This window comes from Apium graveolens, chromosome 10 (assembly GCF_009905375.1).
Source record: "Apium graveolens cultivar Ventura chromosome 10, ASM990537v1, whole genome shotgun sequence".
NCBI lineage: Eukaryota > Viridiplantae > Streptophyta > Magnoliopsida > Apiales > Apiaceae > Apium > Apium graveolens.
Window position 1 is genome coordinate 84,110,459 of NC_133656.1, and position 9,295 is coordinate 84,119,753.

At 35.8% G+C, this 9,295-nt stretch overlaps 1 non-coding gene across 1 annotated transcript; it reads left to right on the forward strand.

Moving 5' to 3' along the window:
* Positions 1–224: 224 nt before the first annotated feature.
* Positions 225–331, forward strand: LOC141694204 (small nucleolar RNA R71). Its single transcript, XR_012563529.1, has one exon. It is a non-coding gene; the product is annotated as a small nucleolar RNA R71 (small nucleolar RNA).
* Positions 332–9,295: the final 8,964 nt, after the last annotated feature.

The window sequence follows — 9,295 nt, forward strand, 5'->3', positions numbered from 1 at the left end:
CTGCAATAGCGGTGGCTGCATCAACTTCCAAAATACCTGCTACCTTGCCTGACGTCATCCTCTGAGTTGGGTTTTGATGCTCATTTGCAGCCATCGTCTCTATAAGATTATACGCCTCAGTATAGCTTTTAGCCCATAAGGCGCCTCCAGCTGCTGCATCGAGCATGGGCCGAGATTGGGCCCCCAAACCATTATAGAAACCAGTGATCACCATCCAATCCGACATTCCATGATGTGGACATTTTCTCAACATTTCCTTGTAGCGTTCCCAAGCCTCGTACATAGATTCTGTAGGTTGCTGCGGAAACTGAGTAAGAGCACTCCTCATAGCAGCAGTCTTTGCCATCGGATAAAACTTCACCAGAAACTTTTGCGCAAGATCTTGCCACGTAGTGATGGACCCAGCTGGTTCAGAATGTAACCAGTCTTTAGCCTTGTCCCTCAGTGAGAATGGGAAAAGCCTCAACTTGATAGCCTCATCAGTCACGCCATTGTACTTAAAAGTGCTGCAGATCTTGACAAAATTCCTTATGTGCATGTTGGAGTCTTCAGTTGCCGCTCCTCCAAAAGAAACAGAATTCTGCACCATCTGAATAGTGCCCGGCTTGATTTCAAAGGTGTTAGCTTGAATAGCCGGATGAAGGATGCTTGACTGAATGTCATCAATTTTAGGCCGAGAAAAATCCATAAGAGCTGGATCAGCTTGAACAATACGATCTCCCATGTTTACTGGTTCAATCTGCTCAGTTCCTGAATCCGAATCCTCAAAATCTAACTTCTCCAGAATATCAAGAACTTCGTCTGTCTCCTCAGCTGTATCTAAAGTCCTCTTGCGAGCACGAGAACGAGTTTGCATAAACGCTTGCTAAAGTACCTGAAACACAACCGGAAACAATAATTAACTACTACATCCTAATCACTGAGTCCTAATGACCAATGATGGTAAGTACATAAACTAAACAAATACGCCTAGTCCCCGGCAGCGGCGCCAAAAACTTGTTAGGGAGAAAACACGCGCTAATATTCACGCAAGTATACGCGTTCACAAGTAATATAGAATACTTTCTAGTTCGTTCCCACAGAGACTCAGACTAACTTATTGTCTAATTAAACTCACTCACCAATGTATGATTACTTCTCAATGTTAAGACACTAACACTTAAAATTGTTGATTAAATATTAACTACAATTAACTACTTAATTAATCACTTTCCTAATACTTCAAATTGTCTATAATAAAACACTCATGAGATCACAACTTCATTATTACTTCCTTCAATAACCATTGTTATTACCTTTAGCATGTGACAGTGATGATATTAATCGAATAACACAAAACTGATAAAAGCCAACTTTCATTGTACTAATACCATTCTACCAAGCATCCACAATTAAGAAGAAGTTAAATAGTCATTAATTATGTTGAGTTCCTATATGTCGACAGAAATTGACAACACAACGATTTAAGCACAAGTTATTCCTTTTGATTACATAGGGCAAATAAAACTGTTAGAGTTACCCACTAATCATGCACAACGTACATGAACCTATGCTAGCATGGCAAGTTCTAAATCTCAAGATCCACCTTCGCTTCACAAGAGATTAACACCCTATCTTATATGTTCGCGACGCACATAAGACGAATACGCACAACCAATACTAGATATCATACAACCATCACACACTAAAGTATTAAACAATTAACTAAAGAATTCCATAATAAATCTGTTGCAACCCCATGATCACAATTAGCCCATAATGGCACTTATCGTCATCATGGGTTCATATGAAATCATGATAAACAAACACAAGAAAATAATAACTAAACTAATTATATTAAAACAGAGTACGTCACAAGAGTAAATAAGTTCAAAGTAAGAAAACTAGCATCCAATGTTACAACGAAACAAGAATCACAAGAAGATATGCTTACTCTTCGTTGCAGTGTGCTAAATCGGTCTTCTTCCTTATCTCATTCGCTCCTTGCGTAAAAACACGATCTTCTTCAATCCACCCTTGTGAAAACGTCTCAAATCTACTTATATAATAGTCCCATAAAACTCAGATTACATAGAAGTGGAAACCAAACAGAAGTAGAAGTCCTGAAATAATATATTTATTTCCCCGACCCTGCGCGGCCGCTCAGCATAGCTGAGCGGGCGCTCAGCTTGCTGCGCGGCCGCTCAGCTATGCTGAGCGGGCGCTCAGACCTCTACTGGAAAAAATCTGATTTTGCTCCGTTTCTTCGCTGTAATCTGCCCGTTTCTTTCCTCTCGCAATGATGAACACATGCCAAGGCTTATTCTTGATGATTCCTCCCCCGAAATGCAACTAATACCCTGAAATGCATAAACACTAGGAAAACGCATCAAATACACAAAATACTTGATTTCAAGACACCAATTTAAGTCATTTTAAGACGTTCTAAGTGGTATAAAATGCCACTTATCAATCTCCGACCATAGGGTGGCGGTAGATCGGTGGATACGATTACCGGCTGGTCTGATAGGTACCATTGTGACATGGGTTCATGACCATGTACAATTGGTATTAAAGCAGTGCTTTTTAACGTGTTTGTTAAGTGATTTACAGATTTACAGGCACAACAAAAAGTAATCCGGAATGGCGTATATTAATCCCATTGGATGTGGTGAAGGTCTATCTAGCTCACGACCTCCGCTATTTGATGGCACCAACTTTGCAACATGGAAAATGAGGTTTCGCATTTATGCTAGATCTCAAGGAGTCAAAGTTTGGATGGTTATCGAAGACGGTGTTCGCATTCCTACCAAAAATATCGATGACATCATCGTCGAAAAGAAGGTTAGTGAATACAACTTAGAGGAAGAAGCCACAATGAATATAGCCGCAAAGGCGGAAATGGTTCTCACTAGCGCACTTGCAGAAAAAGAATATAAAAGAGTAAACAATTACAAGTCGGCAAAAGAAATGTGAAACAAATTAGTGGTAACCTATGAAGGAACAACTGATATAAAAGATTCTCGGATGAATACATTGATCCAAGAATATGAGAACTTTAAACTCCAAGAAGAAGAAAATATTATCGATATGGAAACAAGATTTACTCGTATTATCGATGAGTTATCTCAACTTGGAAAGAATTATACTCAGAATGAAAAGAATAGAAGAGTGCTCAAACTCTACCTCCTAGTTGGTAGGTTAAAGTCACTACTATAAAAGAGATGCACAACTTAAATGAGTATAAGATCAATAACCTATTCGGAAATCTTCGTGCTTACGAAGAAGATAATATTCCGGAAAAAGTTGCTCCAAAAGTAGAGGATAAAAAGAAAAATATGGCTCTAAAGGCCATATTAATTGATGAAGATGAAAATGACGAGGAGTTAAACGAGGAACCCCAAAATATCGATGAGAGTGAAATTGCTCTACTCACGAGACAACTTCGTCGTGTGCTTCAAAGTAAAGCTCAAAGATACAGAAAAGGCTTCCTTAAATCAAATAATCAACAAAGAGTTTTTAACTCTAACGGAAGGCCAAATTACTCTCAAAATTATTCTTCCAATTATAAGAGTAATTACCCGTCAACGACCTACAACAAAGGCAAAGGAATTCAAAATATAAATACTTATAGTAATGTCAATGCCTCTACAAACCATCCTGTTTACACTCCTCCAAAACCTAAAGATCCATCTCCGGAGGAAACACAAGATGTGTGTTTCGAGTGTAAACAACTCGGTCATTATAAAAGAGAATTTCCTAAACTTTCAAAGGGACGAAGTCTCATGGCCGAGAATGGTTGAGATCTAAGTGAAGATGAAGAAGCTCCGGAAGCTAGTGAAGAAGTGGTCAATCTGTGCTTAATGCTCTCGGAGATGAAACTACCTCAACATAAATCTCCTCTTCAAATCAAGAGATAACATCTAACTACGTCTTAATTAAACCTTTATTAGATGAATCTAATTTATCTCTCGTACATATGAATAAGCATGATTTAATTGAACTTGTAGTAAATTATAAGAGTAAATATAAAGATGTTGAACAAAGATTTCACTTGTTATGGTCCGAGAAGATGAAAATTGAGGAAATTCATCATACTCAAAATAAAGAATATACTCGGATGATGGACTCAAAAGTCCAAGATGAGAATGAGATTACATCTCTAAAAGATCAAAACCATCTCATCAAGATTGAGGTAAATAAACTTCAAGAAAATGTAACCCCTCCAAATCCGGGGTCAGGAATCTGGGTCGTCACGCCATCCTTCACTCATGTGTAACCTGTATAGATTCAATATCCAACAGACCCCAATCTCATGCACACACACACACATAAGTTATAGCCTTGGAAACGATGTACAAAATATAATCTTCTTTTATTACACTCAAATGTACTTTACAGGATCTTAAACAATTATTCATAACCTCTATATGAAGTTACAATAATTACTACTAACATCTTATACCTATCTGGATACTCTGGTCCACCTGAGACAAAGCTGTAAGGGATTCTCCCCATGATTTCAAGCGACCAAGTCCCATGCTGTCATACTGGTAATCTATTGTGTTGTCATATTTAAAAGAAAGCAAGAGTGAGCAATAATACTCAACCATAATAATCAATAGTATGAAAGGACTGTTAAAGGAAATTATTGTACTCCGTACAAGGATACATATTTATTCAAAGTAGTTTTGTTGGTGATACACGCCTCTTTTCAAAACAATTCTTTGATTGACTTATTAGTCTACAAATACCTTAATGGTAAACCCAACACCTAGGCTTGGGTTACGGTATTGCATCTCAATTCCAACTGGAAGAATATAGGACATTCATTGGAGCCACCCTATACGATGATCAGTCGTACTACGATAAAACTAACCTTTTCTACTAGTAGAAGGACGACACCTTCGTATCCCGGTTATCACCCTTGCCTCATACGGGCTATGTGTCCTCATTTCGGGTATACACACACTTCGCAGGTCCTTAGGTACATATTATACCGTCTCCTACGGTACCAGTAGTCTATCCAATACACGAAGTACTTCGATCCTACCCCTCCTTTGTCCTTTAAGAAATCCTATCATATCTCGAGAACTCGAACCACATCAAAGTTCCCCCAAGCGTTTTGCTTGTTGATAGAAACAACTTGATTTATTAGTGTATATATGTATATGTATACGTACTTCCGAATTTTTCGGAGGAAGTACTAAGGATGTGAGTTGACTGTTGTCAACAGATAATTGAATAACGGGGAGTTTCTTTTGAAACTATATTCAAATATTTAAATAAGTCGAGATACTATTCTTCGATGATCTAAAATTATTCGAATGATTTTCCGAATATCAGAAAGTGTTTTAAATCAAGTTCTATGATTTTTAAATCATAAATAAACCCTTTAATAAATAATAATGAATTAAATGATAATCGATAAATAATTAAACCTCGAAGGAGTTTACTTTTAAAAGAATATTTAAAATAATATTCCTCAACTAATTTATGTTTACGTAATTTAATAGCCTTTAATGTTTAATCGGTTTTGAAATAAATAATCGCTGTGATATGCTTCTCCCATAATAAATGAGTAGGTATATGATATTTATTACTCGAACGATAAAATACAGTTGAGGGAATACGATCTTTGGAAACCGTTTTAATAAAAGTTCAAGGTGTTTTAATGTTTCGTAAGTGGACGTTGGGTCCCTTAATACGTAACTACTATGGACTTTTAATCGTTCCGTAATATCACCAGAATGATTCTCGAGTTTTTATTTTTAAATCACGACCGACTCTCGATCTTATAATATACATGTTACGCTATTCTCTAGCATTAACATTTCTCAAATATAACAACTCCGAAATACTTCCGGAGTTTTTATAAACTTATACCGACCAATCCTTGGTATAAATACATCGTTTCAAATCCGGTACTTTTATTATACCAAAATCATCATATCTTGTGATTCAATATATAACAATTTATAAATCTCCGTAAAACATTTATCATGCATATATTGCAGTATTTAAAAGAAATCACAACACAACAGTTCTAAAAAGGTAGGGATTGAAAACTTGCCTGGAATCCAGGATACATTTTCCGACTTCCTCTCGTTCCGGGTTTTCTATTCAACAAATATCATAATCTTAATCAGCATTCCTACTCTCTTCACCAACTTATATTCTAATAAGTTCAATACTTCATATGTAATAACCCCAATTTTTGGGAAATTTTTGAAACCCTTATGAATAGTGTTTTTGCTGAATGAGAAAACTTTTCATGCCACACTATGTAGGGGTTCTGATATGGATATTCTGAGATTTTATTAGTACTTTATATGGGATATAAGTGTATGTAAAGATCGTCAGAATCCAAATCCGAACACTTTGATTTTCCCGAAAATACACTAGATACGGAGAGAATTGAGTATAAGGTAACAGGATAAAAAGGATTTAAATTAAAGGATTATAATAGAGGATCATAAAAAAAGGAATATAATGTATTGAGAAAGGTTAAGGGAACCTAAGTAATAAGATCCCGGGTATGATCCTTCAAACGATAAACGAGAACGAAAGTTAAGCGAACCGTATAACAGATCAGCGGTCATTAGGCAAACAATTAGGAAGTTAATCAAAGGGATTAGAGAGAGTGATGTCACCCAAGCAATGAGAGGAGGACAAAGAGGGAAGGATGACATCACAACATGACATAGGCATGACATGGGAAGGAAGGAGATGTGGTGGCTTTTCAACCACACAAAATCAAGGGCAACTAGGTAATTAACTAAAAAAACACAAAAATCAAACCAACCAAGCCAAGCAAATCATTTTTCATCAAAATCAAAAAGAAACCAAGGCATTGTTCTTCATGCTCTCGGCTTTTTACTATTCCAAAGGCAAGGAATTTCAAAACTCAAGATCCAAGCCTCCTAAATTGGTAAGATAATTTCCTAATCATCCTTATGCTTAGTTAGGGCTATATCATGAGTTTAAGCCATCAATTCCTTCTCAATATTCTTCATTTAATCAAAGAAGAAGACAATGAATAGTGTTTTCAAGTTTTTAACTTGAAATTTTTCTTGATTTCCTTGAAGATCCAAGCATTCCTAAGACTTCTCAAAGCTTCTTAAGGCTTCCTAGCTCCTCCCACCACTTCAAGGAAGGTATATCATCTCCAAACCCTAGATTCCTATGTATTATAAGATGATTTTAATTAGTAGGGTGATATTGTAGCTTAATGTTTGTGGTTTAGAGTTTGGGGTTGAAATGGTATTGAAATGGAATGGTAAATGTTGTTATTTTGGTTAAAAGAATGTAGTATAGTTAAAGTCAAGCTTAGACATAAGTATGAATGTCAAAATTGAATTGATTGGGGCTGTTATGATGTGATAAGGATGGATGTTGGTTGTATGTTTGATTTGAGGTTGAATTGTGGTTGGTTTTGAATGGTTTAAAATTGGGAAATCGTGTAAACATAGCCGTCGTAACGTCCGATTTTCTTTAAACTATTTTTGTGCATAACATTAGGACCCGAGAACCCCCTGCTATATTATGACCATTGCCATGTCTAGATAGCTCGTGTTACGATCTTCGTTTTGATATGTAGTTCGTTCGATTCCGATGCACGGTTTAGGAGAAACGACCGTTTCAAGTAACGGCGTTTCGCGAACGAAACTTTTCCCCTCGCCTTACTTTGAAACATAGGTTAAAGACCAAAAAGGGTTAATTAATGTATGAAACAATTATGGTAACTGTGTTAGGCAGTTGGTAAGCCACTCGCGAAAGAATCGCCTTAAAACTCGTAATGGTTAATTTATTAAAAATGGTGGAGCCGAGGGTACTCGAGTGACTTAAGTAAATCGTTAAGCGCAAAACGAGCGTTAGAGTCTGAGTTGGTTAGAGTATAGATTTACAAGTGACTTTGGTTTAATTCCAACTTACTTGTTGCTTATAGGTTACCAGACTCGTCCCGAGCCATTCGTAACCCCCAGTCGCTCAGGCAAGTTTTCTACCCGAATAGATGCATGTTGGTTAATTAGCAAATGTTGCAATATATTGAAGCATGCTGCTATGATATATATATATGCATGCCTGTTTCGTATTCTTTCCATATATAATTGTTGATTCAGTTGATAATACCTATGCTAGAGAATAGCGGTAATTTGCATATACCCTTAGTATAGGGACCCAAAGGTGAAAACATTTTCTAAAACCGGGAGTCGAGGATCCCGAGTAGATTTTGGTATATATATATATATTTATATATATATATGGTCACAGTTTTCAAAACTATTAATCGAATAAGGTTTATTCGATAACTTTATTTTATTATTGAATATTATTTTGAATATTCATTCGAGGACTTATGACTCCTTTTATTTTATTATTTGAATATTATTTGAATATTCATTCGAGGGCTTATGACTCTTTTATATTATTTATTGAATAATATTTGAATATTCATTCGAGGGCTTATGACTCAGTTTATTTTATTATTTGAATATTATTTGAATATTCATTCGAGGGCTTATGACTCAGTTTATATTATTATTGAATATTACTTGGATATTCATTTGAGGATGTATGACTCCTTTATTTTATGAATATTATTTATAGTATTCATTCGAGGTATTATGACTCCGCTTATTACTTAATAATATTCTTTATTATATTAAAGAATAAGGTGTCGATAATCAAACTTATTTTTGATTATTCAAATAAAGATATTACTTTCGTATAAGTATATCTTTGATTAATTGCTATTCATTCAAGTATAAGTTTTCCAACTTCAACCTCAATTATTCCTATTGGAATATTATTTAAATAATAATATTCAGATATTTCTTTCATATCAGGACTGATTTATTTTAATAAATCAGTATTACTCCAAACACTCTTTAAAGTGTTTTCGAGTCTTCAAAATGATTTTTAAAAGTTAGAGCGGATCCCAAAACTCATTTTTATATTTAAGATCTTCCTTTTTTAGGGGATTTAAATACTCGCTCAAAACCTGAGGGATCCGGCTCTGTGGTGTATTTTATATTCGCAACAAGGTTGCAGTTTTGGTAAATGAATTGATTACTTACCCAACGTTCGGGAAGTAAGTCCATCTATTGAGTCGGCATAAGCAACAGGGGCTCAGTGGGCGTCCATGATAGTGTAAGTGGCTCAGTGGGAGTCCATCAAATGCATAAGTGGCTGAGTGGCAGTCCAGCATAAGGTCCTATTGCGACCATGGTGATGACCAGTGGGGAATTCGTCCATCTACTAGTAGAAAAGGTTACTTATTGGTATCTTTGCCTGATCAGCAAGATATCAGGTT